Source organism: Astatotilapia calliptera, chromosome 6 (assembly GCF_964374335.1).
Source record: "Astatotilapia calliptera chromosome 6, fAstCal68.1, whole genome shotgun sequence".
Lineage (NCBI taxonomy): Eukaryota > Metazoa > Chordata > Actinopteri > Cichliformes > Cichlidae > Astatotilapia > Astatotilapia calliptera.
Window position 1 is genome coordinate 19,314,286 of NC_137427.1, and position 12,436 is coordinate 19,326,721.

The 12,436-nt window shown below is 41.7% G+C and overlaps 1 long non-coding RNA gene across 1 annotated transcript; it reads right to left on the reverse strand.

Moving 5' to 3' along the window:
* Positions 1-3,958: 3,958 nt before the first annotated feature.
* LOC145429446 (uncharacterized) lies at positions 3,959-8,199 on the reverse strand. Its single transcript, XR_013909675.1, has 5 exons — positions 8,100-8,199; positions 7,570-7,956; positions 6,825-6,971; positions 6,561-6,607; positions 3,959-5,089 (listed from the first exon to the last, which is right to left on the reverse strand). It is a non-coding gene; the product is annotated as an uncharacterized LOC145429446 (long non-coding RNA).
* Positions 8,200-12,436: the final 4,237 nt, after the last annotated feature.

The following is a 12,436-nucleotide window of genomic DNA, read 5'->3' on the forward strand; positions in this document are numbered from 1 at the left end:
TAGCCAGACCGTGACAGTACGACCTGACCACTATGGACTCAGCAGACCGCGAGCTTTACGAGCGTCGGGAGGCAGCCTTCGCCCAGCTGGAGGAGGAGCTCCGCTGGAAGCCGTGGCGCGCCCCCGACTATGAGTGCATTTTCCACGGGACTCGGCTGGCTCTCGGAGGTCCCAAGAGCTGCCGTAAGTCCCCGCCTGTTTCCAAACCTCGTCCGCTTCAGGTGGGAGTTTTTCGCGTGGCTACAGGCGCTCACGCTCCAGCCTCGTTGTCGCCGTGTTGTGCACCGGGGGCTCAGTCGCTCGCTCCGCCGGCTTCCTCCACTCGAAGGAAGCGGCGCGCCCGTCGCCATAAACTGGACAATGCCGAGCTCACGGTGGTGAGTAACAATGACTATTACCCTCACGTCCCGTCTGATGCTAACAACAATCGGCTCACTTCCGATCCATGGGGAATTTCCCTTATGGATGACGACGTGGACTGGGAGGATCCGTTTTGTTTTACTCCCTCTACACAGGGAGGGATGAAAGACAATTCCCGCTCACCTAAGCCTGCACATACGGTTAAGGGAAAGACTGTTAATCACGCTACCAGGACAAACACACTCGGTTCCGCTTCCGTCTGTTCAGGTTCTGTCAGGTCCGTTTCAGTTATCCCTGAGTCAACCCGCTTTGCTACCACTAACCCACGGATTTCGAAAGCTGTTAAAACTAGGACTGCAAATGCTAAGACTGCTAAACATGAAGTGGACGGCGGGTTCATTTTTGATAGATCCGTTTTTGTCGACCCTGTATGTGTTGACCCTGAGCCTGCCGTTTCTGCGACTGTTTTTTCTGAGCCTACTCCCGTTCCTGCTCGTGTTTCTCCTCCCGGGGCAACTCGGGCCCAGCGTACCTCTGCACCCGTGTCTGTTCCTCGGGTGGGGGAGACTGAGGCCCAGTTGGCTCTGGTTTCCAGGCCGGCTGAGGCTCTGACCCTTTCTGCACCCGTACCTGCTCCTCGGGTGGGAAGGGCAGTTGCCCAGCCGTTGCCGGTACCTGTTCCGGTCCCCAGGGTGAGGGCAGCCAGGATACAGCCCGTCTCCGCACCCGTACCTACTCCTCGGGTGGGAGTGGCTAGTGTCCGGCATGCTCCTGCACCCGTCCCTGTCTCTACTGAGGGCTCAGGAGAATTCAGTCTGCGATCCACACCGCCATCGCTACTGCATGCCTTTCAGTCATTAGCTCAGTCATTAGCTCTGTTAGCAGCCCGGTCCGTAGCTTACATTCCTGTGCTTCCGTTAGCCCAGCCCTTAACCCACTGTGCAGCTCAGTCATTTGCTCCATCACCTGCTCAGCCTTCTGTCCAGCCGGTGGTCTCTACACCTGCTGGTCATGCCTCGACAGCTGGAGGGCCCGAGGGGCCCGCCCAGCCTCATGCCTCGTCAGCTGGAGGGTCCGAGGGGCCCGTTCAGCCTCCTGTCTCCGCTGGAGGGTCCGAGGGGCCCGTTCAGCCTCCTGTCTCCGCTGGGGGGTCCGAGGGGCCCGTACAGCCTCCTGTCTCTGCTGGAGGGTCCGAGGGGCCCGTTCAGCCACCAGCTGCTCCACCGGCAGCCTCGTCCACGTCTGCTGCAGCTCCAGCCTGTGCTTCGTCTGCTGCAGCTCCAGCCTGTGCTTCGTCTGCTGCAGCTCCAGCCTGTGCTTCGCCTGCTGCAGCTCCAGCCTGTGCTTCGCCTGCTGCAGCTCCAGCCTGTGCTTCGCCTGCTGCAGCTCCAGCCTGTGCTTCGTCTGCTGCGGCCTCCGTGTCTTCAGCCTCGTCTGCTGCGGCCTCCGTGTCTTCAGCCTCGTCTGGTCCGGCCTCCGTGTCTTCATCTTCATCTTCGTCTGGTCCGGCTTCCGTGTCTTCTTCTGTGACAGCACTGAGCAGCTCCTTCAGTGGGAGACTGCGGCACCCACGGTGTGGGACGGAGAGATTTCGCAGGTCTTTCCTCCCCACTGCTGTCAGACTCCATAATAAAGACTTTAACTGATCAAGCACACACATCCATACATATGCAATAATACTAAGTGCAATAATCCTTTCTGTCATCGTTGTATTTTTACTCAGTTGTATATAGTATTTGTATTTGTATTCTATTTTTATCTTATTGTATATTTATTTTATTTTATTCTACTGTATATAGTATTTTATTTTATTCTATTCTGTACAGTTGTGTACTGTATTTATTCTTATTGTGTTCTAATTTTTGCCTCATAACTTTTGCACTGTCCACTTCCTGCTGTGACAAAACAAATTTCCCACGTGTGGGACTAATAAAGGTTATCTTATCTTATCTTATCTTCGTCTGGTCCGGCTTCCGTGTCTTCCTCTTCGTCTGGTCCGGCTTCCGTGTCTTCCTCTTCGTCTGGTCCGGCTTCGTCAGAGTCTTCCTCTTCGCCTGGTCCGGCTTTTGCTTCTGCCTTGTCTGGTCCAGCCTCGGCCTCAGCTCCTGCTTCGCCGTCGCCTGGTCAAGCTTCAGCCTCTGCTTCTGTGTCGGCCTCGCCTGGTCCTGCAGCTGTGTTGCCGCCGCCCAAGCCGCGTTTTGCCCCTTGGAATCGCCGGCCGCTTTCCGGGCCATTAGCTGGACATTGTTGCCATCGGGGTCGGCCGCCTGAGCTGTTGAACTGTGACCTGTGGTGCTCGCGACCTCCGGGTCGGCCCCCTGAACCTTGGAACTATGACCTGCTATGCTGTCGGCCTCCGGGTCGGCCCCCTGAGCTCGTGGACTATGGGCTACTGGACCGTTGGCCTCCTGGTCGGCCGCCTGAACCATGTGAACTCTTGTGCTGCTGTCGTCCAGGTAGGCCACCTGAACTGTTTGGCGATGAACTCCTGTGCCGTCGGCCCCCGGGCCGGCCCCCTGATCAACTGAACTATGAATTTCTGGGCCGTCACCCTCCGGGTCGGCCCCCTGAGGAGTCATGAACTGTTCCCTGCGCTCCTGTGCTTTTGGTGGACATTTTGGTTTTGTGGCCTTGTTTCTGGCCCTCCGTCCTGGGCCCCCGCCGCCCGCCCTCGGTGGGTTGTCTTTTGGTTTTGTCTTTTCGGGGTTTTGGGCGTCTGGAATCCGCCCTTGAAGGGGGGGCTCTGTCATGATCCTGGGTCTGCTGACCCAGCGTTTTGTGTTTAGTTTATGTAGCCTTCAGGTTTCCTAAGTTCATCGTTATCATGCCTAGTTGTTTCCAGTTCATTTTACCCCTCGTGTTCCCACTATGTTAAGTCTATCATGCCTAGGTGTTTCTAGTTATTTTCCCCTCGTGTTTCCACTATGTTAAGTCTATCATGCCTAGGTGTTTCTAGTTATTTTCCCCTCATGTTTCCACTATGTTAAGTCTCCCCTGCTTTTCATGTATTTCATGTCTGTGGCTTATGTTGTCAGTTCAGGTTGTCATGTCTATATCTCACTGTGTTTCCTGTTTTATTGTGAAGAGGTCGGGTGTGTCTGTGTTCATCATGTTCAGTTACTCTCCCCCTGTGACGTAATTATGTTCATGTGTCAGCTGGGTTCCCATGTGTTGCCACTTCCCTCATTATCCTCCTGTGTCCATTTAGTCTGTGTGTTCTCAGTCATTCTTTGTCAGGTCGTCCGTTGTACTGCTCCGTTGTTCCTATGTCTCCGCTCCAGGTATCCCTGTCAGTTCGTTATGTTTAGAGTTTTGTATGTTTCGTTTTAGTTCACCCAGTTTAGGTCATTGTTTAGTTTTCATCAATTCCCTATTATTTTGTACCCTCGTTTCTTGCCTTAATAAACGGCTTGTTTTGTTATTCATATCTCATTTCGGTCTGTGCTTGAGTCCTTCCCTGCAACATACGGTCTGCCCTAGCCAGACCGTGACAGGCTGAGGTCTTTGTCGAACTTCATTTAAAATATTATTAATAATACAATATTAACAATTTAAAATAAATAAATATATATATATATATACATATATATATAGCAAAATGTATATATGATTACTATCTTGTGTAGTTAGTTCATGATTTTAATGCTAAGAAATGCTTGATATAGAGTGCCAAAGACCCTGCACCAACTGACGGAAGGAATTTTGTTATAAATAAGAACAAAAAACTCTTAAGTGTAGCATTTATTTCATGTACGTGTTCCTTTTCATGTTTATTACTTATACTACTAATTATACCACAAAACAACAGACACTGCAAACAGTGTCACATCACAAATAAAATCACATTTTAGTATTCAATTCAAATTTATTTACATGGTGCCAAACAAAACAACTGTCACCTCAGGGCACTTTACATTGTAAGGTAAAGACGCTTCTATAATGCAGAGAAAACACAAAAAAATCAGATCACCTTCAATGAACAAGCACTAATGTAGGCAGGTGAAATTCCCCTAACAGGGAAAAAGCTCCAGCAGAACCAGGTTCAGGGATGGGGAGCAATCTGGCACAACCAGTAGGATACAAGGTGAGGAAGACAGGAAAAAAGATTAATAATAACAAACGACTAAATGCAAAGTACAAAACACAGAGAGTGAAAAAAGTTTAGTTAAGAAGAAACACTCCAGCAGCACAGGCAGGGCCGGCCCGTGGCATAGGCCGTATAGGCAAATGCTAAGGGCGCCGTCCATCAGGGGGCGCCACGCCAGTGCCACAAATGTTGAAAAAAAAAAAAGTTGGTACTATTATTTCTAAATACAAAAAATAATCCCACGTTAATTAAAATGCAAAGTAAAGCTTATTTAATAGAAATATTATTTGTTACAACATTACACTACACTGCTGATGTAGGGGGGCGCCACCTAAAATCTTGCCTAGGGCGCCAGATTGGTTAGGGCCGTTTCTGAGCACAGGCCTATTGCAATGTTGCAAATAATCAAGTTGCTTCATCTTTCAGTGAGGTAACTTCTCCATAACGGCAAAAGGCCAGCGCTTGTCAATTCTTGTGGTAAAGCTAAGAAAGCTGACAAATTCACAACATGAAATACTGTTAAATCTATATGCCAGAGGTGTTGATAGCAGAATAGGTGCAGATGTCAGAACTATAGGTTATCTTCTTTGATTTGTGTGCTGCTTGACGGGTTTCCACTGTAGCATAAAACACATCTTCATCCTGTGAGGGGACATTTGTTGTTTACAGTCATAATCAGATGCTTAGCACTCACTCACATTTTTCTGGTCAGAATTACGAAGGTGAAGCCTCACGTTTGTAACAACCAGCATTTTCCCTTTTAATAACAAAACCCTCGCTAGATCCCATCATTTAAAAAAATCTTGAGATCACTCTTCTATCGCTCTTTCTCTTGGATCGGTTAAGGAAAACAATATTTAATAAATTCCAATCTGGGTACTGAAAACACTGAAACAATATTACTAAAAATTACTGACAATATTCTTTTGAGTTTGGATAAAGTCAAATATTCCATTTGACTCAGGTGCACAGTTTTTCACCAATAGTCATGCTATTTTGATTGACAGATTATAAAACTGGGTTGGCATCTCTGACACTGCTCTCAAATGCTATTCATACTGATTTGATAGACATTACCAAATTTAAATAAATAGCTGTATGTTATTAATATAAACCACCCTGTATAGATGTGGTCCCTCAAGGCTCAATCCTTAGATCGCTTCTGTGCTCAGTTTATAAGTTACCCCTGTGTCATTTTCCTATCATTGCTATGCTGACGACCCTAACCCTAACCCAGACAGCTGTACTTTTCTGTTATGCTTAATAATCTCCTCCCTCCTTCCTCAGTGAGTACTTGGCTACCATTTCTAGCAGGTAGCTTTAAAGTAATCTTAACCACCTAAAATTATTCACTGTAGTTCACATCTTACGTGTGTATATAAGTATTTATTTATCATTGCTGGATTTTGTTGCTCACAGTCTAATTTCATGGCACTATACCAGGGAAGATTTTTTTTTTAATGTCTACACAGGGTATGATGTATAGGTAAGTAGGTACAGAAGTTAATATAATGTCAAATTATTATTTGCGATTGTTGCTGCAGAAAATAAATAGAATGCTGTTTATGATGAGTAATTATCAGAGATACAAAGTCTGCATATATTGCATATACATATAACTCACTGCAGACATTATACAGGGTGGGCCATTTATATGGATACACCGTAATAAAATGGGAATGGTTGGTGATATTAAAGTCCTGTTTGTGGCACATTAGTATATGTGAGGGGGCAAACTCCTCAAGATGGGTGGTGACCATGGTGGCCATTTAGAAGTCGGCCATCTTGGATACAACTTTTGTTTTTTCAATAGGAAGAGGGCCATGTGACACATCAAACTTATTGGTAATGTCACAAGAAAAACAATGGTGTGCTTGGTTTCAACGTAGCTTTATTCTTTCATGAGTTATTTACAAGTTTCTCTTTGTTTGGACTTTAATATCACCAACCATTCCCATGTTATTACGGTGTATCCATATAAATGGCCCACCCTGTACATTTGGTTTGTTTAGGGAAAGAAAAAATTGAGAGGGAATGAATTATGAAAGTGACTAAAAAAATAATCTAAAACAATACACATATAAAAATCAAATTTGATACTGATGTAATTTACCTGATTCCTTCTTGTTTGCCCACTGGTTTCAAATCTGGGCTGATCATCTTTTAGCCACAAAAAGGAATACAACATTATTAAACAATAACATCTAACATTACAAATGACTTTAGTAGCAATTGTATGTGAAGCTTTATTGTGTAATTAAAAGTCCTTTTAGACTTCAGAAAAAAAATTGATATTGCATATAGAACCAATCACAAAACTAAGTCATGGAATTAAGTAAAGGATCCAGTGAATAAAACTACTTCATTTAGTATTTACCTGTTTTCTGGCAGAGGCGATGAACAAGAAGGGAGATAAGTAGAGAGGACAGAACAGCAAAAGTTGGACACAGGATGAACAGCAGCTTCCAACATATGCTGCAGTCTTGTAGAGTTGGGTGATCAGTTGAAATTTGTTCACTGGCCTCTAAATTGTTCACAAACTGTTTCAGTTAGCTCTTTGTATATTTTTATACTTCTCTTTTACACAAATCTCATACATCAGTACCAGATAACAGCTATTTAAAGAGATTAAACACATAGCAACCATTTTTTTCTGCTTTTATACCACAAAGGTGTTTTTCATAAAAAGCTCTTCTTTGCTAATAATGAGTCAACATTGCCATTATGTGCACAATACACAGCAGTGCAGCTATCCGTGGGGTATTTAACCTGCACATGTGTATAAAATGTATTTAAAATTTTAGTATTTGATGGCCTTTTAAAATTAAAATAGCAAAAATAATAAAATAATCACATAATTAGCATCGGCATTTTTCCTTCTAGCCTCCTTCATTTTACTGTCTAGCACAAGTTGTTTTGCTTTTGACTTTCAACTTGTTCAAATAAACCATATTTATATACATATTCTATTACTGTATATGTAGTTTAAGCTCGGTGCAACCTCAAGAGGGTTATGTTGCACCATCGAATATAATTTCCACTAAATACAAGAGCACACTCTCTTATTTGTCATAGGCAAAGGCATTATTTAAAAAAAAATTGAAGAATAGAAGAGTACTTACTGAATCGGATCCGTGTTGTAGCATTGCTATATCCGTAAATATATTTGTGTTTATTTCCACCAACTGATTGTGACCGCTCAGTTCCACAGTAATAGAGGCCCTCATCAGTATCAGAAGTATTCATGATCAGTAGATCATAGGAACTAGAGGACTGGTTTTCTACAAAATGGAAGCGAGGTAGCAAATTCACTAGAGTTGCATGGCCACTGGTGGGTTTGAATGGATCCTTTTCTTTTTCTAGAACAAGAGGAGGCTGATTTTCATGTGTACAGTTTCTGTACCACATAATAATTTCATCAGTCAATATTTTACAGTCACAGTACAGAGTAATGTTTTCTCCTGATCCCACTGTCACATTCACTACTGATCCAAAAATCCAACGATGTCCTGAAATACAAACACAACAGCAAATGTCGGCAGTGTTTTTTTTATCATACTAAATGCTTGTAGCTGTTGAGTACAGAAGTGAATGTAGATTGCCAAATAGAATCAGTATAATAAATAGTTTATTAAAAGTACTAAAGTATTACCTAAAAGAAGGACAAGAAGGGTGTGAAGCCTCTCCATGTTTGATGACTTGCAGCAAAAAGACACTAAAACTGGCATCTTTCTTGACTCTTGGGTGTTGCCTGCACAAACTTTTCCATTTAAGGAAATGCAAGTCATGATTGGCTAGTTGAATGAAACCGTTCATTCTGTGGTTGTTTTCTATTGGTGTGATGTTTTGTGACTGTCTAGACATCAAGAGCAAAGTTTATTTCCAGATGATACTTAAGTAGAGTATCAGTCAAAAACATCTCTGTATTAAGTTACTAGGAACATAGCGTTACCCTCGGTTGTGTTTTTTGCAGTCTTGACAGTTGCACACTTCAATTGTCTGATGTGTATTATGAAAAAATACACAACTGTAAATTTATAGCTTTCAAAAAGAATGTAGCAAGTGTAGTGTTTGGGCCTTACCTGCTCACCTTTTGCATGCAGCACCTAAAAAATGCACCCTCCAAGAAATACTTTGAAACTTGGGCCATTTCTCCAGCCACAACAAAGCTAGCTTTCAGTGTTGCATTATTTTGGGCTGTAGCTTTCATGAAAGTATATTCTGCTGAGGTTGCAGTCTACCTTTTATTTATTTATTTATTTTTTAATTCCCCCCCGCCTGTCCCGTTTGGTTCTTTTGTCATCAGAATTATTGTCTAAAGTCAAAGAAAGATGCCCAATGGATTTACTTTACCAAATGGACCATCCCGGCCTTGCCATATTGGTCTATTTGATTCACCTTTGCTTTTATTGTTTATTTTATTTTATTTTCACTTGCTACACATGGGACAGACATGACTGGGCGAAAGAAAAGGGAAAAAGAAAGAGGGAAAGAAAAACAGCGGAGAAGAGGAACGGTGATAAAGGGCAAAAACCAACAAAACAAACAGACAAAAAATACATATATCAATCACCTGGATCACCTGTTAAGAAAGAAAAAGAGAAAGAAAGCAAAAAAAGAGAGAGCAATATAATAAACAACATCCTCGTGATGATCTATGTGAATATAACAGTAAATACTAAATATTGAATATTATTGTGCAGCACGTAGAATCGATAGCGCATAGTGTGCTTTGAGGTAGGAGCCAAAAAGGGTGTAGTTTGTGTCTGTGAGCACACTTGTGAGTATGAGCGCGCTTGTATTTAAAAGGTTCCTTCATGTAATGATCTGCTAGAGGGTGTGGGGAGCCACATAAAACCCAGGAGGTTTAGTTGGGATCATTGAAAATAAATAATTTATTTTTAGTAAGACCATCATTTTTATAGTGGCAACCCTTCCCATGAGTGATATGGTTAGACCTTTGCATCTAGCCAGATCGCCTTCTACTTTCTTTAAAAGTAACACATCATCCGCATAAAGGCTGATTTTATGTTCCACGTTCTTGCATTTTATGCCCTTAATTACTGTATTCTGTCTAATTGCTGCTGCTAGTGGTTCATTAAAAATTGCAAACAGTCAAGGGGAGAGTGGGCATCCCTGCCTGGTGCCCCTCAGGAGACAGAAGCTGGAGGATGTCTGGTCATTTGTTTTGTAGTGATGGGATTTCCGGCTCTTTCGGCTCGGATCACTAAAAAGAACCGGCTCTTCAGGTTGTTTTGTTGCTTTAATTAATTTATTATTAACAATAATATAAAATTATGCACAAAAGGAATTACTAATGTAAAAAAAGTGGTTTTATTTATATATGTTTATATATAAATATATACAGTGGCCCCTAGAGACAAAGCACATACAAACTCCAAAACACATTTCTAGCGTTAACTGAACTTCCAAAGCAGAGCTACTAGATCACTTAATTTACAAGATTGAAAGCATATGTGTATTGTTTGTGTATTTATACACAAGCACTCATATATATATTCAAAAAATTAAAAAAAAAATTTCATTTACCTGTTACTACCACACACCAAATCCAGTCGTTGGTACTTGTTGGCTTGTGTAGCCTCTAGGTAACAAAAGCTCAACACTGGGCCTAGCATCCTGGAGCACTTCTGTTGTGTTTTGTACTTGCTTTGGAGTTTTTACGTGTTTTGGAGTTTGTACGTGTTTTGAAGTTTTTACGTGTTTTGTCTCTAGGGGCCACCATAAATATACTTTTATTTATTCACTCCACATAAAATGTAATAAATAAATCATATAACACAAAAACCAACTAGTCACAGTTCAACTTTTAACTATTTAAATTTTCAGCTTTTTCCTTTTAAAATGAAATAACACAAAACGCTGCAAACCACAACACAATTAAATATAAATTAAAATATGAAAACAAAAAGAAGATTCATATTCTCTGTCATATGGACCTGCATGAATAAACTTTCTGAATCGTTTATCATCCGCAACTGAAAATAGTTGTGGATGATTACTATACCTTTCTAATGTGACATTGTTGTCCCTGGCTCTGTTTCTCTCTCTCTCCCTCCTGCTCTGTTCCTGTGCTACTAAGAGTGTAACTACCGCCCCTCCCCCCTCTGCCCAGCACAAAGCACAAGGCTCGCATACGGAGTGAAGTGGGAAAAAAGTGCGAGAGAGAGGGTGAGAGAAAGAAAAAAAACAAACCATGGCTCGCGATAAGGAGCCGGCTCGTGTCGTTCATGTCAAAGACCCGGCTCTAAGAGCCATTTCGTTTGCAACCGACACATCACTATTGTTTTGACACAAGCTGTTGGGGAATTGTATAGCCCCGTCCACCAAAACCAAATTTGTGTAAAGTTGCAAATAGAAATTTCCAGTTAACTCCATCAAACGCTTTTTCTGAATCTAAAGAAAATATTGTAGTTTCGATGTTTATACTGTATGAGTAGTCCATCAAATTAAGTAATCTACGTGTATTTGTTGATGAGTGCCTACCTTTTATGAAACCAGTTTGGTCAGGATGAATTAATGAATTAATTACAATTCTTTGTAGAATTCTGCAGGAAAGCCGTCTGGACCTGGAGCTTTATTATTGGGCACACTTATCAAGGGTTCCTGGAGTTCACCTGGCGTCAGTGGCGAATCCAGTGCCATTGTTTGAGTGTCTAATAATTTTGGAAGCGTTATGTTGTTCAAAAACTGATCAGTTTCGTTTTTAGATGGGTTTATTTGTGGTGAATAAATGTCAAGAGATTTATTCTAAATGACACTTCTTCAGCTGAGAGTCTAAGAGTGAAGACACACACAGACGCTGCAGCTTTTACTTGCAAGGGCGATCACAGAACGCTCACACCAGAGTGGGGGCCCTGTGATGTGTGCTCTGTTCCTGCACTTGTCTTTATTTATATACAAAAATAATACGACAGTGAATACGTCTATTCATAGACAGAAGAATGTTAGTGCGTATGTATGTGTGTGTGTGTGTGTGTGTGTGTGTGTGTGTGTGTGTGTGTGTGATTCTGAAGGACGTGGCCCCTCTTCTTGTTAGGGAGTGCAGATAAGAGTGTCCAGCTCTCCTCTTCCTGGCAGGAGTGAAATAATAACAGCTTGTTCAGCTATTATTGCTGTGAGAAAGAATTTATAAAACAAGTCTTGTAGTGGACAACAGACTAAGTCATAAAAAGGTCATCATGCAGTATTCTATCATATGCAAACTTATATCATTAAAAGCTTATACTGACTACTAAGTACAATTTTATATTGACAAATACTAAGTTTTATAGAAATCCCTGAAAATGTTGTTTATTTTTTCCGGGTCATATCATGTGTTCCCAGATAAATCTTGAACAGCACATATAGTTGTTTTTTCTTTATTTATTTTTAGCTGGTTTGTTAGAAATTGACCGGATTTATTACCATGTTCATAATTTTGTAAGCGTAGTCTTTGTACTAAGAATTTTGTTTTTTTTATTAATTATCTCATTTCATTCTAGTTTTGTTTTGCGTATTTTGCTCAATGTTTCCTGATCTTGGTGTGACACGTAGGCTTCTTAAAGGGATTTGATGTTTTTTTCTAATTCCTGAATATTTTTGTTTTCTTCTTTCTTTTCATGTGATGAGAAAGAAATTATTTTACCTCTCATCACAGCTTTCCCTGCTTCCCATAGGACAGAAGCTGACGTTCCGGGAGTGTCATTAAAGTCTAAATATAGAGTCCATTCCTTTTAAAAAATATTTAATAAAGTCTTCATCTTTTTTTTTTTTTTTTGTGTCCCGTTTGGATCTTTAGCCATCAGAATTGTTGTCTTAAGGCCAAGAAAGATGCCAAGCGGATTTATTTTACCAAGTGGATCATCATAGCCTTGCCATATTGGTCCATTTGATTGACCTTTATTATAATTATGAATTTATTTTATTTTCAGTTGCTACAAACGGGACAGACATGACTGGGGGATAGGACAGGGAGAAAGAATGAAA